The 20,210-nt window shown below is 37.0% G+C and overlaps 1 long non-coding RNA gene across 1 annotated transcript in view; it reads right to left on the bottom strand.

Moving 5' to 3' along the window:
* LOC127562216 (uncharacterized) overlaps positions 1-7,057 on the bottom strand; it is a 198,405-nt gene extending 191,348 nt beyond the window's left edge. Inside the window, exon 1 of the long non-coding RNA XR_007953634.1 lies at positions 6,956-7,057. This is a non-coding gene — a long non-coding RNA (uncharacterized LOC127562216). The remainder of the gene's footprint in view (positions 1-6,955) is intronic.
* Positions 7,058-20,210: the final 13,153 nt, after the last annotated feature.

Raw genomic sequence — 20,210 nt, 5'->3', positions numbered from 1 at the left:
ATGTGCCAAAATGTTTGTGGCAGCCCTGTTTGTAGTGGCTAGAAGCTGGAAAATGAAAGGATGTCCATCAATTGGAGAATGGTTGAGTAAATTGTGCTATATGAAGGTTATGGAATATTATTGTTCTGTAAGGAACGACCAGCAGGATGAATACAGAGAGGACTGGCGAGACTTACATGAAATGATGCTGAGTGAAATGAGCAGAACCAGGAGATCATTATATACCTCAACAATGATACTGTTTGAGGATGTATTCTGATGGAAGTGGACCTCTTTGATAAAGAGAGCCTTAATTGATCAAAGATGTACAGAAGCAGCTACACCCAGAGAAAGAACACTGGAAATGAATATAAACTGCTTGCATTTATGTTTTTCCTCCCGGGTTATTTATACCTTCTGAATTCAATTCTCCCTGTGCAACAAGAAAACTGTTTGGTTCTGCACACATATATTGTATCTAGGATATACTGAAACCCATTCAACATGTAAGGGACTCTTGCCATCTCAGGGAAGGGGTGGAGGGAGGGAGGGGAAAAATCGGAACAGAAATGAATGCAAGGGATAATGCTGTAAAAATTACCCTGGCATGCGTTCTATCAATAAAAAATTATTAAAAAAAAAAAAAAAGAATTCAGAAGTGTTAGCTGCTGATTATAACAGCACAAGTGCATTCTCTGACACCTATGCACATATCAAACAATTTCCCATCCAGTAAAGGACTAGTCTAGAGCATGTCTCCATAACCACCCTATATTTAGGATATTGGGAAGGACTACAGCAAAGAATATTGAAATGAGATGGAAGAGATTTCAGCAATGGTCGCAACAGCAATGAGAATGATTCCAGGGAGGCCAGTCTTCCACAATGATGATTTTAATGACAATATATAACTCAAAAAAGGCCATTAAAAGAAACAGCGAAGTTACAGGAGTACAAACAAGCATAGGAGTACAAAACAAGTTCTGAAAACAGGAAGTCATTTGCATAGAGTTGATGATAATCCCATGAGAGTTGATAAGATCTCAAAACAAGTTTCCAGAGAGGTTAGCCTATTGACTGACCTATTATGTGCCAGGCACTGTGTTAAATGATGGGCTAACAGAGATAAAAGATAATCCCAATTTTCAAGACCACATACACGCAAGATATATGCAAGACAAATTGAAGATAATAGAGGAAAGGCAGTAGAATAAAAGAGGGAGTGAAAAGTTAGGAAAGATTTCTTAGGGTTTTAAGTGGACTTGAAGGAAGTCAAGGGAAGCTAGGAGACAAGGTAAAGAAGATTATGAGCATGTGGAAGAATGTTCAAGAAGAGCTTTAAAGTACAGGGCATGATGAGTGTGATGAACCTGCAAAAGAGACTCAGAAGGAATAATCTGATCAGTCAGAAGAGAACCAAGAGAGGACTACATCAAGAAAAGAAAGCAGAGAAAAGAGAATATCTAAGATGAGAGGATGGTAAACAGTGTTAATTGAGGCAGAAAAGTCGAGAGTGAGAATTGAAATGTCTTATTGGAGATTATTCATAAAAAAGATGAGAAGTCTCCCTTCTTTGAAGAGTTTGCAGAAAATGGGCATGAAATAGTAAACATAAGATTTTTACATTTACATTACATACACTTTTACATTTGTTGGCTAAATTTGCTGACCTATTCTTCATTTCTTATTTATTTTTGTGAATATGTCTGGGATAGATATTTAGGAAAATGGAATTCTATAAAAAGATATCAATGAAAGTATATTTTTTCTACCAAAAAAATGGATCATTAGTAACTTTGGAGAAAGCAGTTTGAGTTGAGTGATGAGGCTCGGAGCTAAATTGAAAAGAATTGAGAAGTGAATGAAAGGAGAGGAAGTAGAAGCAATTAGTGTCAGCTTTTTTCTAAGAGCTTGATCACCAAGATCATAAATCAATCAAAGTATTGAGGTGTCTAAGGAGTTATGAATACAAACACACACATATGTACTATCAATCATCCTAACACCTAAGTATGTGGCAAGTGTGATATTTTAGATAAATGTAGAATGTTCATAGAAACATGCTTGAGATGCTTTCCAAACATTAAAAAGGAATTCACTTTTGAAAGATTTGCTTGTTTTTAATTCTAAGTGAGAGCTTTATTCATAAATACTCAGAAATAAAATTCCAAGAAATATCTTAGACAACCTAGAGATTAATTTGAGTTAAAGTAACATTGACTTGCTTGTTATCTCCCCCATGATGACCTTAAACATCTCAAAACCAAAAAAAGTTCTCTATCCTTTTTTTTTCTTGTACAGTTTTGGACAATTTTTACTGAGAGGAATTTGTGCAAAGAATAATTTTTCAATGATCTCTCCTCTCTACATATTTCACAGGCCCATAGATAGCAAAGCCTTTTATCTCTAACTTCCTCTATAAAGCTAAGTCACAAACAATGAGAAAAGTAGGAGACTAAAAAAGATGGAAGGAAGGGCAGAAAGGGAACAGAAAGAAAAGATGTGTGTTTGATGATGAGCAAATTACCACAATCAGTTCCCACTCAGGCAATTTGTTGATTCTAATGTCTCCAAATTTGTACTTATAACAGAATCACAAAATTTCAGATATGGGAAGGAACTTAAAGGTCATCCATTCTCACCTGAAGCAGGCTTAGATTTTTACTACAATACCCTTACCCAATGGTCATTCAGCTTTGTCTTGAAGGCCTCCAATGAAGAACTGAGACCTCAAGTCTGAATTTACCTTTCACAAATGTAGCCTCTTTTTCTGAATTCTTCTCTTTGAAGGAAAAAATACTGATGTAGCCCTTGAAATATGTGAAGACATTTATCACGATGATTAATGAATCTATAAGAATATACTAAGCACTTAATAGTCACTTAGTATACACTAGACATTGTACTAAGTCCTAGAAATATAAAGACATGAATGCAAAAGCTTTCTTCCCTCAAGGAGCATACATTTTATAGAGAAAGAAAATAAGCTTGCATATGTAAATGCTAAAGAATATACAATAAGAGAAAAGAAAAGAGAATGAGCATTTATTTAGTGCCTATGATATGCCATGTACTGTTCTAAGTGCTTCTTACAAATATTAATTCATGACTTTCACAACAACCCCAGAAAGGTAAGTACTATTATAATCCACATTTTACAATTGAGGAAAATGAGGCAGAAGTTTAATGACTTGCTTTGAATGGCAGTTAGCAACTAATTGGGACTAGATTCAAATTCAGGTCTTCTTGACTCCCCTTCTAAAGACAATATCCACTATGGATTAGAGAAGGAGACTGTAGTAGGGAAGATCAGGAAAGACATCAAGTAAAAGGTAGCATTTTAGCTAATCATTGCAGGAAGTTTCAGATTAGAATTTTAATGGAGGATTCATCCTAAATGATCTCTTCTCTAGTCTAGACATTCCAAGTTCTTTCCATTGATCCTCATATGGCATGAAATTGAGACTTCTTCATTCTGTCTCCTTTTGGATGCAGTACAGTTTATCAATGTCCTTTTGAGTTTATAGCTCCCAGGACTAAACATAATACTGCAGGTGTAGTCTGACCAAGTAAAGTAAAGAACTACCATCTCCCTAATTTGACAACAGTCGTTGATTTCTGTTGAGCTTGCAGTCCACCAAAGCCCCTCGGTATGATACAGATGAACATGCTATCCAGCCACACCTATTATTTAACATATATGTAAGATTTTAAATGTGTGACTATTGTTTTTCATGTTAATCCAATTCAGTACACTGTCAAGATTTCTTTAAACCTTCTCATTCATTGTGCTACTTAACCTTGTCAGCTTTGTGTAGTCAACAAATACGGTAAGTATCCAAATCATTGATAAAAATGTCAACTAACACAAACACACATCCTTTGTATATTCTGCTAGAGACCTTCCAAAGTAAAGCTGAACCCTTTGTGACAACTAGGGTGTAGCCTTTAAGGTATTTTTTTAATATAATCAAATCACGTTTCATGGTGTTTATTTTTTCAAACTCTATTCTCTCCTTAGGAACATGAAACAATAATTCAAGCAAATTGAATTTAGCTAGCCTCTATGGATACATAACCTATATGAGCAATACACACATACATACACACACACACACACACACACACACACACACACAAAACTATTCCTTTCAAATGATTTTTGGATAATTAAACAAACTGTGTACTTCCCCAAAGACCAGCTTGTATCTTCTTTTTTCAGTTCTAGACCGGGCTCACTACTTATTTGTAGTATGTATAATATACCTATACTAGTGAATGAGATTTATAGATTTTTCTTACCAAATGCATGACATTGAAAGATAAACATTCTTCTCTTTATACATTTTGTTGTTGTTGTTGTTTTCTTTGTAGATAATTAGGCTAAAGTCTTTTAATCAAGTCAGGAAGAAAGGAGGGAAGGAAGGGAGAGAGGGAGGGAGGGAAGAAGGAAAGAAAGAAGGAAGGGAGAAAGGGAGGGAGGGAGGGAGGAAGGAAGGAAAGAAAGGAGGGAGGGAGGAAGGGAGGGAGGAAGGAAAAGAAGAAGGGAAGGAGGAAAGAAGAGAGAGAGAGAAGGAGAGAAAGAGGGAGAGAGAAACAAACAAAGAAGCAAGAGAAAGAAAGAGAGGAAGGGATAAGGGAGGGAGGAAGGGAGGAAGAAAATACAACTCCAAGGCAGAATTAAAAATCATGTTACAAGGGGAAATATGCAATGCTTTACAACTCCCTAGTAAAGAAAAAAAATTTTTTGATAGGAATCATGCATCATAACACCCTTTCTATAAAATCATCAGTCAAAAGCAAACATTTATTTATGATTCCAAATTCTACAAGACAAAAATCTAACATTTATTATTGGATTGCTAAGACCAACCTAACTAACAGAAATGGGAATAATATTTCTCCTATCTCTTTACTGCCAACCCTTCTTGGGATTTCATTTGTGAAATAGTCTATACAACATGAGATATGAAACAGAAGAAATATACCCCTCTAGAGTTTATAGAAAATGGCCATTATATGATTCTTTGTAGTGCAACTAATTTAAATTTCATGTGAATAAAGTCACCAAGATATTGCCTTATTTGGAAGGACTAAAATGTCAACTTTCAATTAGTCACATTAATAAATCATATACTGATGAAATAGGGAAAATTGGGCTACTGTGGATAGAATTTTGGACCAAGAGTCAAGAAAATCTTTAATTCAAATCCTGCCTCTGACTAGCTACAGGACCTTGGAAAAGTCATTTAATCTCTACTTGCCTCACACATATTCCTAGGATTTTATGTAATATCTAATAGATGATTTGGATGGAGGTTTTGTCATTCCATCACTAGAAATTTACCAGATTGATGAGATCACAGATCCTTCTTCTATTCTTATTAAAAAAAAAAATCCTTCAACACCTACACCACAGTGGAGAGGTGACTCTATGTCTTAGAATACAAGTTCCAACAGATACCAGGACATCAAGGACAGATCTGACAATGTATTTGTGATGTCTGTCACCTGAAGATGAACCTTAGAAATACTAGAAAACTGATCACCAGCTAATGACTTGATTTTATTACAGCAACTCAGAAATCAGATTAGCTAATAATGGTTAGATTCCTTTTTCTTTGAAGAGAGTACCAATATAAATTAAATAGTGGATTTTTTGAAGTTAAGATAAAAAATGAAAGACAAATGAGGAATGTCTATGTAAAATGGTAGGTAATCTAAAACTGCTCATGGAATTTTCTGATAATGCAACTCACATTTTAAAACCATGAAGCCTATAGAAGCTGCAGCTCTTCCTTTTCTTTTCTGTTTCATATATTGCATTCATCAATGATATAACTATTCTATTGAAGAGAAATTTTCTTCAATTTTTTTTCCCCTTTGATGCCCTTTAGCCTTTATTTCCAATGGGAGAATGGGAATGAGCATTTATTCAGCATCTACTATGTGCTAAAACCTAAGCATTTCATACATATCTCATTGATCCACACAACAAACTTGGGAAACAGGTGCTTTTATCAACCCACCCTTTACAATTGACAGAAGTAAGACAGGCAGAGGTTAAGACATTGACTTGTCCTGATTTGCTATTTCCTTCTTTCTCAGTCTAGACCTCCATTCTCCATAGACAGTCAGTCAAAGTTAGGGGTTATTCCACCCACAAAAAAAAAGTCTGTCTCATCTTGAAACTATTGCTTCCTAATACTCCTAGATGCAAGGAAAGTTTCTTCTTCTTTGAAGTTAATAATACATTGCTGAAAATTCTCAGAGTGGGGTGGGAAGTTTTACCAGGGTTATGTCTTAGCGACTAAGAAAGACAATACTTTTTAGCATTCAAAGCTTCTCTGCTGAGATCTCCCACCATAGTGTACTGGGTAGGTTAAGGAACAAAATTGGATCCCTAATGAGAGACAATGTGGATGCATACTTGGAATGAATGAACTATAAGGATGGGCAACTGCCTGAGAAGGAATAAAGCTTATGTAAGGAATTTTCCTCAAAAAAGGAAGGTAGGATTTGCCCAGGAAAAGGTAAAAGTTACCAGAGGAATAAACTTGACTGTGGCAGTGGGAAGCACTGATTGGCAAGATTGGGGGGAGGGGAGTATAATCAGTCTATAGTTAGACAGGAAGCTTGCTTCTTCACTGAAATCTAGAGGGGAAAAGCTAATACATCATACATAACAAAGAAAATCAGTAATTGGCTATAGAGAAGAAAATGAAAGAAAAATTATCAGTTCTCTAAAGAAGGTAACTTATAAATAATAAAAAAGTTGATAGAATTAAACAAAAACATCACTAAAAATTCACTTTTCCAGGACTGTTTTTTCATCATCTTTATGTGAAAAACAGCTTACCACTGAAAGATCCCCAGACATTTGCAAAATTCTGGTTATATGACACCTGGCCCTATAGTTGTTAAATTCTGCATACATGCATGGGTCAATAAGGAAATTCCCTAAACATACACTTACCATTGCTAGACAACATGTCCCATCTGCGTCACTTGTAGCAATATATTTACACAGTTCACAACCACTGAATGCATACTATAGAAGCAATGAATCATGTGCCAATTTGAGACATTCCTAGGAAAAAAAATAAACCACAACTCTAATAAACAACAACCTAAAAAATCCCCCTGAAAACCCCAAACCCATGATTTGCGATCACATTGAGGAATGCTGATTTTTTTTTTTACTTTAGATGAGGTTCATGAATTTTATACATGACATGTCAACAACTTAGAATCTCCATGATTTATAGTCTTAGAGGGATATTTGAAGGCCAAAGAAGTTAAGAGACTTACCCAATAAGAAGCTTATCTAATAAAGGACAGAAGAAAGACCTAGTCTCCCTATCCCTGAAACTAGCATGTAATTGATGACTTCATGCTGCTGTACTCTGTCAAAATTTTATTGACATGTATTAAGGGATGCTTCAGTATTTCATGGATATATGATTTCATCAGCAGGGATACTCTTTGTCCCAATGCAAAAAAAACAAAAAAACAAACTGAGTTAGGAAATGGCAGTTATGGCCAAAAAATCCATTACTCTGGGTCCAACCTATTTTGATAAGCCTCCCTGAATTTGGTTAAGTTAGTCTTAAGATGACAAACAAAACAAAACTCATTCATCAAAGTTTTCATATTCAATGGCATTTGAATAACCGGGGCCACTTCCATACCACAATGAAGCATCCAAGAATGGATGCTATGGTTCAACAGGTTTTGAATGGCACTAGTTAGTACACTCAGTTCCAACACCTATCCTTTTTATTTAGGACTCAATGGTGAGGGGGATTATCATTTCATGAGGGGACTTAGCCATGTCTGTTTCATTCCCAATTCTCACTCTCTGGTCTGCTCCACTTCTAATCCCCAAATCCTACCCATTTCAAGGTCCTCTTTACATTTTTCTTCCCCTTTTAGAATTTAAGTATTCTGAGAGTAGAATCCATCTTGTTTTCTTTTATTTCCCAAGTGCTTAGCACAGTTTCTAGCACATAAGTACTAAATAATTGCTTTCTATCCCCATCTAATAAATTTGGCTTTCTCAGAAAAAGATATAGGAATGATACAGGAAGTCACCTAGCGATATGAAATAGTTCTTAATCCCAAGTCAATAAAGAAGATTAGACACAGAAAAACTTCATTATGACCTGGTTTTAATGTTGCAGTGCCACCATGTCTTGAAAACTAGTGTCCATATTGGTATTCTTGATTAAGTTTCCAAGTTCTTGATTAGTCAATTCATTCTATGTACAAGTCACTGTTGAAGCACATTCACCTAGATAACAAAATTCAGAAATATCTTACCACTCAATCACTGATGAGAATCATTGGTTAAGCAAAGAGTTTTCCCAATACAACCTGGTACACAACCTCTTTTTGCCTTAAGCTTATCTCAGTCCATTGTGTAATGCTGACTCTACAAAATAGCCTGTAGCATCTACATGTCTTTAAGAGCCTAAAGAAGGTCTCTGTAATGACCATGTATTTAAAATCAGCCGGAGTCAGGAATTCAGGTTAAGGGGAAAATCTTCAATCTTTATTGAAGTGAAGAGGTGAAAAAAGATTGCGATAGCAATATGGGCAAGAAGGATTGCGATAGCAATGCGGGCAGCTGCGACAAGAAGCCAGCTAGCAGAGAGAGACCTGAGCTGAAAGGCCGTCGCAATGGCAATGTGAGCAGCTGTGTCATAACGCCAGCCAGCAGTCTCTCCTTCTCCTTCCTTTTCCACTCCCCTGCCTCCATCCACCAAAATCATTTCCTATATAACACATCAGGACTTGCACAAAGAGTGGGCGGGGGCCATTCTTTCTCCAAGCTTATATATTAATAGAGTATGGTCCAATTACTATTTAGCCTCACACGCTTGGGATCTCAGTGCATCAACTTGAGCCTCAGCCCATTACATCTCCTGCTTTCTTTTGTTTTAGAACACAGGTGGTCATGCCATCCCTGACTCCTCAGGGAGGTCAGAGCCCCCAAGGGGAGGTGATCACACCCTCCCTGACTTCTCAGGAAAGGAGGTGAAAGCACCGAAAAGGAGATAATCACACCTCCCTGACATCTCAGGAAGGGAAATGAAAAGCACCAAAGGGAAGTGGGGGTAGCTAGCAGGTTTCTGGGCTGAAGAGCCTTATTATGCACAAACCCAACAGCATGGGAGGCATTACACAAGCACATAGCAATAACGCAGAGGCTATTAGTGATGATTCTCCCCACAGTCAGTGCAGGCTTGATGTGGTGTAACAAACATGAATTGTACACACAAGGAACGGTATAACAAACAATATAAATCAACATGGTGTTGCAAAAGATTGCCAGAAGTCCTAGAAGGAGAGTATGTAAACAGCAGTCACATATATGCTTTCTTGAAGATTTTTCCCTTAACCTGAATTCCTGACTCCGGCTGATTTTAAATACGCGGTCATTACAATTGGCGCCCAAGCATGGGAACCAAGGACCCTACTTTCACTGAAGAAGTCTCCAGTGACCAGGAACTTAGGTGAGTATAAGACAAACAGGGAACTTATTTTCTTAAAGACTAAACTAGTAACTTTTTGGCTGAAATGGGACAGATCCTAGCTAAAGATTCTCCATCCTCCACCCCTACCTCCCCAGCCCCAGCCCCACCCAGGAGTGGTGCTATAGAAAGCCTGCTTAAGCTGATAGAAGATCAAGGGCTACTTATAACTTGGGAACAGACAGCTAGATTTCTTGGTACATTAAAACGCACCTCCCCTTGGTTCTTAGAGGAAGAGCAAATCTCTCCAGATAATTGGGCATTGATTGGTCAACAGCTCTCCGCATAATAAAATGAAAACGGTCCTCATTCAATTTCCATCGAGGCATTCTATTTATACAATATAATACAGTTGGCCTTAAGATACCATATAAGTTCTAGGAGAAAAGGAAAAAACTCTAGGAATAGGAAAATGGGGAAGCCTGAGATAAAGGAGGAAGACAAAGAACAGATTAATGACCATATCCCCACAGGGCATGGAGACTTAAGTGAGGCTCAAGGTTGGGGTGAATCTGAGGCAGCTTCAGCCCCACCTAAAGAGCAGGTAATTGACTCTCCTCCATCAACTCCACCCTCCGGGATGGAGGGAGGAGGGGTAGTGGGGGGGGGGGCAGGGACAGCACCAGCACCTCCCCACCAGCATCCAGCACCTCCCCCCCCAGCATCCAGCTGCTCCTATGAGTAGATTGCAAAAGGGACTAATTAAGGCCAAAGAGGTAGGGGAAAATGTATCAGAATTTCAACACCACATTTTTCCAGTCATTCAACAGTTTGATTCTTCAGGTCAAGAAAGTAGAAGATACTCTCCTTTTGATATAGAAATCCTCAAAGACCTGAAAAAAGCTTGCACTCTTTATGGGGCTACATCAGCTTATGTTAAGATGTTATTACAGAATTTGGCTTTTGCAATCTTGACCCCTAATGACTGGAAATCTATAGCAAGGATATGCCTAGAACCTGGACAAAACTACTTGTGGCTTTCTGAATATAGTGAGCTCTGTAGGATACAAGCCCAACAAAATAGTCAAAGTGGAGTTCATGCTGCAATCACCTGTGACCTACTAACAGGTGTAGGTCCTTATGCAGATGTTGCAGTATAAATTAATTATTCTATAGCAGCATATGAGCAAATTGCTGCTCATGCTATCTAAGCGTGGGCTTCTCTCCACAATAAAAATGACAAGAGTGGGGCCTTCACAAAAATAACACAAGGGCCAAATGAACCCTTTGCTGACTTTGTGGGACGTTTGCAGACAGCTATCACAAGAACAAATGGAGAAAATGCAATAACAGACATTTTGATAAGGCAACTTGCTAAGGAAAATGCTAATGAGGTTTACAGAAGAATTATACTAGCACTGCACAAGGATGCTCCTTTAGAGGAGATCATAAGACGCTGTGCCACAGTGAGCACAGATGCCTTTTATAGCCAGGCTATGATGCAGACTTCCCAAAATCCAAACATGGGAAGACAGAGTCCCTCCTGGCAAGGGACTTCCAGAGAGACTCGTAGATGCTTTCAGTGTGGAAAAGTAGGGCATCTGAAAGCTCAATGTTGGTATAGAGATAGAATAGGAAAACAGGTAGGAAAACAAGACCCAATACCCCATGTCGAAAATGCAACAGAGGCTTCCATTGGGCCTCAGAATGTAGACAGATTCAGGGAACCCCGATGAGGGGCCCAGCCCCAGGGCCCAAGGCAAAAAACACTTGGGGCATGATGGCAGCCAATGGTGCACCCAGAGAGTGCCTACAAGTTCAGTCCCCAGACATGACCAATCAGCCAGAAAGCCATATGATGGGAGAAGGGGATTACACAGTCAACCAGCCAGGAAGCAACCTGATGATATAAAGGAATTACAATTGGGGAGAATAGAGCTGTATGCAGCTGGGATAACTGAGATACCCCCTGGAGAGGTAAAATCTGTTCCTCTTCAGTCTATGGATCCCCTACCTCCAGGCACAGTAGGCTTGACCATTTCACCTCCTTTTTATACGTACAAAATAATGTCCATCCACACATTGATGTAGGAAACTGGGGAATGTGTAGATAATATCCCAGTCACTAATACAGGTAGACAATGTGTGACTTATCATCCAGGAGAAGTAATAGCATCAGGTTTACTCATACAGAATCCTAATAAGCAAACTGATAAGAACCCAGATTCTGACTCCAGACCACAAAATCCAGAAATATACTGGACAGCAGCTGTAACAGCTGACCAACCTATGCTCACGATCTATATAAATGGCCTTGGAAGGATTGGTAGACACAGGTACAGATCGTACAGTTATTAGAGGTGCCAGTTGGCCCAGTCACTGGCCAAAGATTAAAGCAGACACCTATATGTCTGGAGTAGGAGGATCAATAGCAGCTGAAGTTAGTGCTGCCCCTATGAGATGGACTTTTGAAGGCAAAATAGGAGTTTTTACTCCTTTTATAGTTGAAAAAATCCCCATCAATCTGTGGGGAAGAGATGATTTACAACAATTAGAGTTAAAAATGAGTACTTCGGTTTTTTAAGCAGGGCTGCTGTTGAAGGCCTGCCAACAACTTTCACCTGTTCCTATCCAATGGAAAACTGATACACCAGTGTGGATAGAACAGTGGCCCTTAGGTAGCAATAAAATTCAGGCCTTATTAGATATAGTACAGGAGCAGCTTGAACAAGGGCACTTACAACCTTCTCTAAGTCCTTGGAATTCCCCAGTGTTCATTGTAAAAAAGAAATCTGGAAAATGGAGAATGCTCACTGATTTAAGAAAAGTGAATGAACAGATGGAAATGATGGGAACTCTTCAGCCTGGACTTCCATCTCCTACTCAGTTGCCTAGAAAATGGCCTCTTTGGGTCATAGATATTAAGGATTGTTTCTATTCTATCCTTCTGGATAAGGAGGCTATGAAAAGATTTGCCTTTTCAGTGCCCAGTATTAACTTAGCTGAGCCTTATAAAAGATATGAATGGACAGTTTTGCCACAGGGAATGAAAAACAGCCCCACATTGGGTGCCAATTGTAATGACGGCGTATTTAAAATCAGCTGGAGTCAAAAATTCAGGTTAAGGGAAAAATCTTCAATCTTTATTGAAGTAAAGAGGTGAAAAAAGATTGCAACAGCAATATGGGCAAGAAGGATTGTGATAGCAATATGAGCAGCTACGACAGGAAGCCAGCTAGCAGAGAGAGACCTGAGCTGAAAGGCCATCGCAATGGCAATGCGAGCAGCTGTGTCATAACGCCAGCCAGCAGTCTCTCTTTCCCCTTCCTTTTCCACTCCCCTGCCTCCATCCAGGAAAATCATCATTTCCTATATAACACATCAAGATTTGCACAAAGAGTGGGCGGGGGCCATTCTTTCTCCAAGCTTATATATTAATAGAGTATGGTCCAATTACTATTTAGCCTCACACGCTTAGGACCTCAGTGCATCAACTTGAGCCTCAGCCCATTACAGATCTCAGATAGGAATTTCTGATGATGCTTAATAAAAATATACACACATGCCTGTCTACAAGTATACACATAAACACACACTATCTTTGTGAACCATAGTTGAACATCCATTTCATACACATAGACGGTGTTCTCTGGAAGAGACATTCCTGTTAAATTGAGCAGACAAAGAAGGCATTGTACATTCAGCTGTCAAAATAAACACTGCATTAATAAATTCACTTTCACTTCAAGTCTAATGATGTCAAAGGTTTCTTTAAGACAACATTTTTTCCACAAGAGACCTAAGATCTAAACATGAAGGCAAGATGTTTTCTTAGATTTCGAGTAAGTGTTAATATTTTAATAAATGATTATAATGAGTATATTTCTTTAAGGCTATCACAAACAGGAGGCTATTTAACCCACTCCTTGGCTTCAAAGGATGTGGCTTACTTACACGATGTAGTTTGAATAAAGCATTCCAGGCCATCATTTCAGTTTCACTTATTAATTTACCATTTATTTTAATGACATATCATTTCATAGTTGAAAAACACAAAGAAATAAAGAGAAAAGAGAGAAAAGAAATAATATACATTTTCTTTTCAAAACATTAGGACATTATACATTCATTTAATTGTTTAGATATTATATCTGCTTTCTAAAAGCATTCAAAGAAAATTTTAAACTAAGTGTGAATCAAAAAGAGTTAGTTTTGTATAAAAAGCAGAAAGAAGACATCTAAAGAAAATAGACTATATAGATGTTTCCAGATACATGCAACAAGTGATTACTACTATTTAGCATTGCTGTAGTTCTTACAATTCTTGGTACCTACGAAAAAAAAAAAAAAGAAAACATGTTCTAGTATTCAGATGGCATGTAAGAACTATAAAAATAATAAATATCATGTTTTACAGTTTCAGTACATTCCTAGAGAGAAAAAAGTCTTTAAATTATATTTTAATTTAACAAGGAAAATCGTTCATTAAACAAAAATGGGTTATTGCACTTCTGCACATGAGAATTGTATTTTCTCAAGACTGTATATTCTCTGAAGAGGAAATGAATAGAGAGAAATAAACCAAATGTCTATCAACAGTCCTTTGTTTAGAAAAGTAGCTTATTTGTTGGTTTAATTGAAGTGAACTTGACACATTTTCCCCCTCAGAGGGGAACTATCATTGGGGAGGCAAAGAATATATCCACAAAACTCTGCATAATTAAGGGCCAAATGGATAATAAAAAGAATATATACTTCAAGAAAATTGAGAAGAAAAAGTTCAGTATGAGTGGTTGGGGAAGGCATCATAGAACAGATAAGACCTGATTTGAGCCTTGAAGAATATCTGCAACCTGCACAGTTGGAAGGAGTGGAAAAACATGCTAGGCAAAGTAAAAAGCATGAACAAAGATGGAGAGGTAGGTATAAAACCAACATAGTGGGGGACAGTGGGAAGACAAATCTAGAGAAAGCTTATGTGGGACTGAGTTTAAACTTGCTCCTAAAACCAAAGAAGAGCCATTATATAGAGGGAATAACATAATGAAAATGGTATTTTAATATTTCTTTCACTCCATTGAGAGTGAATTATCTGAAAGAGAAAAAGATTGAAATATAATAAGCTTTCAGAGAAAACTGGTATAAACTGATAAAAATCTGAGCAAGGATGAGACAAGTAATAATAAAACTGGTAAGACTTTTTAAAATCAATTCTCTGATAGTATGTTTATTTTTCTTTTTTAAAAAAATGCATTCTACAAACCTGCAAACATGTCTTGCATCTAATTTCCAGAGTCTTTTTTATATATTCTTCCTTAAGTTTCTTTTCTATTAGATACTCTCCAATTCTTCGAAATAGAGTGTTCTCTAATATACAACTGGTGATTCAATGGACAGAATACTGGCCTGGAATCAGAAAAACTTGAGTTCAAATCCAGCTTTACAGTAGCCTTAGCATTTGTGTGAACTTGAGCAAGTTTCAGTTTCCTCAGCTAAAAAATGGGGATGATAACAACAGTTACCTCAATGCTATTTTAAGGATTAAATAAGATAATGTTTAGAAAACTCACTTATCAGAGTGTATAGCAAATGCTATTTAAATACTTATTCCTTTCCCTCCTCCTACTTACCTGGGCCTAATTGAGATTTTTTTTTTTTTAAGATTGTGTATCTCTACTTATTATTTTCATTCATTTCATGGGCTAAATTCATGACACTTCTAAGATGCTTTTAAAGACCCCAGAATAGCACATATCTGTAATTCCTACTATTAGGGTGGCTGGGGCTAGCAGATCTCTTGAATTAGAGAGTTCTGAAATGTAGTGTGTTAAGCTGGTTAGATTTCTGCATAGTCTGGGGCTGTTATGATAAGACTAAATTTGGGGGACGAGAACAACCAGTTTTCCAAAGAGGAGAGAACCAATATCATCAGCACAGGCCAGAAATGAAGCCCATCAAAGCTTCTATACTGACTATTAGTGGGATTGGGCCTGTGAGTGTCTAATGCACTTCTAATCTGAGTGAGAGAGAAAGAGACAGTCTCAAGATAAAAATATACATACATGCATACAAACCCCAGAGTGATGAAATCACGAATATGACTTCCTCATTACCAATCTGGACATGATTTGAGATTTTGACCCGGCAGTAAAGAGTTAAAAGTTGTTCTCAAATCCTAAATTTATCTTTTCTTTATTCTTACTCTCAGAATATCTAATGACAAAATCAAAATAACTAGCTAAATAAGAACCACAAGATTCTAATTTAATAAATAAAGAAGTGTGGTTAATGGAAAATATAAAGAAATGTCTTGGGGCAAAAAGTATATTTTCCTTCTTTTCTTCCCCCCCCACATTCACCAGTATGTGAATGTTCAGATTTAAAAAAGAAAAAACTAACTACTTTATGACAAATATACTATATTGGGGGATGTTATGATTGTTGCAGATTTAATCATAAGCAAAAAAAAAATCTAAGGGAAATAAATGTAATTTAGACAGTAAACATTTATGTTTTGCTTCTCCTTCTGTACTACCATAGTAAGCAAGCTTTCCCTTCTCAATCCTTCATTTTAAGTAAATATAAGGTAATGTCAGCCAAGCCAGATCCCTTTGGATTCTAAGATAATATTTATTACTATTTTTTAATATTCTGGCAAACTTTTTGATAAAATTAATTTACATCATTTAATCTGAGGCAAGCTAGAAATATCCACAGCCAATGACAAGCTCATCATGGTGATAAATAGTTCACTGTACAGATGTCCATATACGGTCAGTCTTCCTATAAGACTGACAGTTCTGTATGGGGCATTGCGTATGGCTCTTGGCTCAAAGTCACATTCCTCCAGTATGTTTCTCTGGGAGCTTTTGATTTCCGCTTTGAGGGCTGGCACAAACCTCCAATTGCTCTTATAAGAAAATGTCTGCGACTCAAAGTTGAAAATGGGCAAGAATCCTTCTTTAAGTACACAAACACTCTAAGTCTAGCCACTTTCCTGTAGAACTGCCAGGTTTTCAGTATGTCTGATACCTAATCAAGTGACTTTGGGTGGGGGCTGGGGGAGGGGGTAAGAAGGGTTGAGGAAAAAATATAAGGGAAGGAATGTAGTATATCCACACCTGTATATTTTACAAGACTTTACCAAACGAATTGTAGCAACTGATGCCCAAGTAGACACACACATACCGTATATAGCTGTGTAAACAGGACTGTGCTGCCAACCTACTGAATTCCTCATTTTACCAGGAAAAAAATGTACTCTCCAAAAAGTATTTGCTATATAAACACTTGCATACAAGTCAAAATTAGTGCATTTTGACCATCTTGCACACAGATTCAAAGCTCTATTTCTTAAAATTATGACCTTCTGTCAATGCGAAGGGGTAAGTCAGAATTGGACGCCGTTATAAGAGGCCACTATTTCCCCTTACCTCCCAGGATCACACAAACATTTGCTGAGTCACTTATAATACTGCAAGAATTCAAAATCCCATGGCAAGAGTTAAGGACAGAGTGTCAGCTTTTCCTTTTGAATTTCCTGGCTTTGAATGGTCTGCATCACAACATAAACATTATCCACACATACTTTTGGGTCTGTGAATGTCTTAGATTTTTAAAAATAAATCTCTCATCTTCCTATTCCCCCAAAAAGCCTAAGTCATAAAAGAGAGATGGAATCTCATCATAACACATATAATGCCCAACATATTTTTCTAGTTACTCTGAGATTTCATAGGCTGTGAATATTTTAGTATGCATATTTCAGCTCAGCTAAGATTGAAACTATTCATCTTTTGGCTAACTAGGGACTTCAAGAAACTTTGAAGAAAAATATTGGCAAATTTCATAATCAAACCATAGCCTTTTTTGTGTAATGGAAGCAGACAACCTTAACAGTAAAACATGCTGATAGTATACTTGGTATTTATATGAAAAACAACAGAGAGAACAGAAAGAGAAAGCAAATTAAGAAATACCCTCTCAAGGGAGTTAATTTAATTCATTATCATAGTATCTTGGTGAGGTAGTAACCACTGATACAACAACTGATGTAGCAATTATTAACTTTAAAGCCTAAGTAATTAATAATCTTCTTGGACCTTAATTTACTCATCTGTAAAATGAGGGTATGGGTTAAGTGGCCCTTTAGATTCCTTCTTGCTCTGAACTAATGAACTAAGCAAAAGTTTCATGACTTTTCCAAGACTTGCCAATTTTAGTGCCAAGAATGCAGCCCAGTTCATACCATCCCAAATTCATTGCTTTATCTACTTCATGAATGTCTGTCTCCCATGTAGCTCATGAAACTAATGATGGCTCCAAGACTCTCTTGAGAATTCAAAAATCCCCCCAGTCCATTTCCCACCCACCTCACCCTACAGAGCCACAGAAGTTCACCACAGATGCCACATCCCAGCTTAGGTGAGATGAGAACTCACCACCACTACCCTTCCCCATCTGCCACACCTTCCTATCCATTAGCGGTAGCTATAATTGGGGGTTTAGGTCTTGAAAGATTTCACTGTGGTTCCCCACATATTTTGAACTTTCAAAATCACCCACAAGGGAAGAACAAGTTGGGGACCAAGTTACCTATAATACACATGTGATTATTAACATAGCTTGGAATGTTCCATCTTTAAATAGGAAACCTGAGGCCTGGAACACTCTGAATAATAATTATGGGGATTCTTGGTGAGCTTTGGAGACCTCCTTTGCTTCTCATACTCACTATTTACATGCCATTCTACTGTACAACACTGGTCACAGATGCAGATTGCTTAACAAGGTAATTGTGCACAGATGATGTGGTCTAAGAAGGACTTGGACTGGGTATTTGTTCTTGGCTATACTTCAAGAGAAAGAATGGGAACTTTCAAAAGGCTGGCTTTAAAAAGAAAAAGAAGAAGCCTACAGTACTCTAGTGATAAAAGATTAGACCAATAATTTTTTTTAAATAGTCTTTTCACAAGAGAATAATATATTTAGTGATTGTTATAATGAAAAAATAACAAATGATGAGAAATAATGAATAATAGAAATAACTAATCTCCAGAAAAAAATAAAGTGAAATATATTCCTTCATCTTAGGACAGATATAGTTCAGTCTAGGTATGGAATGTTGTAAACAATATCAGATACAATGATTGTGTTGGTTTTGTCCTATTGTTTTATTTTGTTATAAGGGATGACCCATTTGATGGTGAAGGGATATATCTAGAAACAACCAATATAAAAAAAGGCAACAATAAGCCTTAACTTAAGTCTTTAAATAAAGATCTCTTCTTCAAAACCAGTTTGTCTATCTCAAATATATACTCATTTGACCTGTCTAATTAAGCTTTTTTTATATAATTAAACCATTCAAAAATCAAAATACAGCTACTGGTTGACCCCAGGATCAAATGATCCTGGCATTGAAATAAGTTGGAACAATTCCTTTTTCTTAAAATAATAATTGCTACAATCCTTGCGGAGGTGTTTACAAATGGACTATTGAAAAGCCACCAGTTTTAAGAAAGAGCAGATATAATTAATTTAGTTCCCTTTTTTCCCTTTAGAAAGAATACTGAAATTGATTAGAAAGTGGTTTGTCCTAGGGATTATTGGTCAAATTTGTTTGCCTCTGCATATACAAGTTGGGGAAATGCACTACTACTCTTTCTAGGACTTGACCTCAAATAATCACGCTACTATATGGCAATTAGCCATTATCATTGTTCATATCTGAACATTTAGTTTTAGATGTGCTAGTTTATTATCATTCATGTTAGCATATAACTTTGCTTTTACAGAACCAAAACAAAGTATGAATAGAATGAAACGTGTATCATTAATTTCTCAAAGAATCTTTTATGTATAGATAGTTTGGTGATCTGGAGGCACATAAATAATTGTCTATAAAGTAGATTGGCATCCCCCTTTTCAGTTACATTTCTTCCTACTTCTACATCTTTACCTACCCTAAGGAAAAGGCCTGCTCATTCCCATAGCAATAATCTCTGATGAAGCAAAGAGATAAGTCCCAATAACAGTTCCCAATTCCTAATAACAGTTATTTTCTGTAAAAAAATGACAAAAGCCTGTTTATTATGGTACATTAAAGCCCCCCCCCAAAAAAAGACATAAATGAAAGTACTTTTTAATGGAAAATAAAATTATAGTACTAAAACTCAAAATGGGATTCAGACTATGTTCTGCTGTCTGGGAATTTCTAGCTTTGTTCATTTCACGTGTCCATCAATCAGCTGTGATTTTTTTTTTTCCTCCTGATAACTGAACTATCAAGCTTGAAGATTTCCAGAGAGAAGTTGCAGGGCCCAGAAAGAAAAAATGCAGGCAGGTTCCTTTTGAATTCATCCAAGTGAAAAACAACTCTTCCCTTTGCTCCCTGAGGTGTGTTAAGTGCATCCTGTCCGTCACTAAACCCCAAATCAACATCAAAAAATAATAATAAAATGAATCCTTTTAAACTGACTTAGAACTGGATCTTCTAACAATCTATCTACTAAAAGGATTTGGGGGCGGCAAGGAAGAGGGAAGGAGGATAGACATAGCAATTCAAAATAAAGGTGTGTTATATCAAAAATAAATAAATTTTAAAAATAGACTATTTCAAAATGATATAAATCAGGGGCAGAGGAAAGGGGAGGGGGCTTTGGAGAGAAAAAAATCCTCCTTGGTGGTGGAAATACTGTGCCTTTTTTGTGGGCTGGAGTGTGCCAGCTTTTTCAGACAGGAGGAATGCTGAGT

Source organism: Antechinus flavipes, chromosome 4, assembly GCF_016432865.1.
Source record: "Antechinus flavipes isolate AdamAnt ecotype Samford, QLD, Australia chromosome 4, AdamAnt_v2, whole genome shotgun sequence".
NCBI lineage: Eukaryota > Metazoa > Chordata > Mammalia > Dasyuromorphia > Dasyuridae > Antechinus > Antechinus flavipes.
The sequence above is the reverse complement of the archived record's forward strand: the minus strand, read 5'-3'. Positions and strand labels throughout refer to the sequence as shown.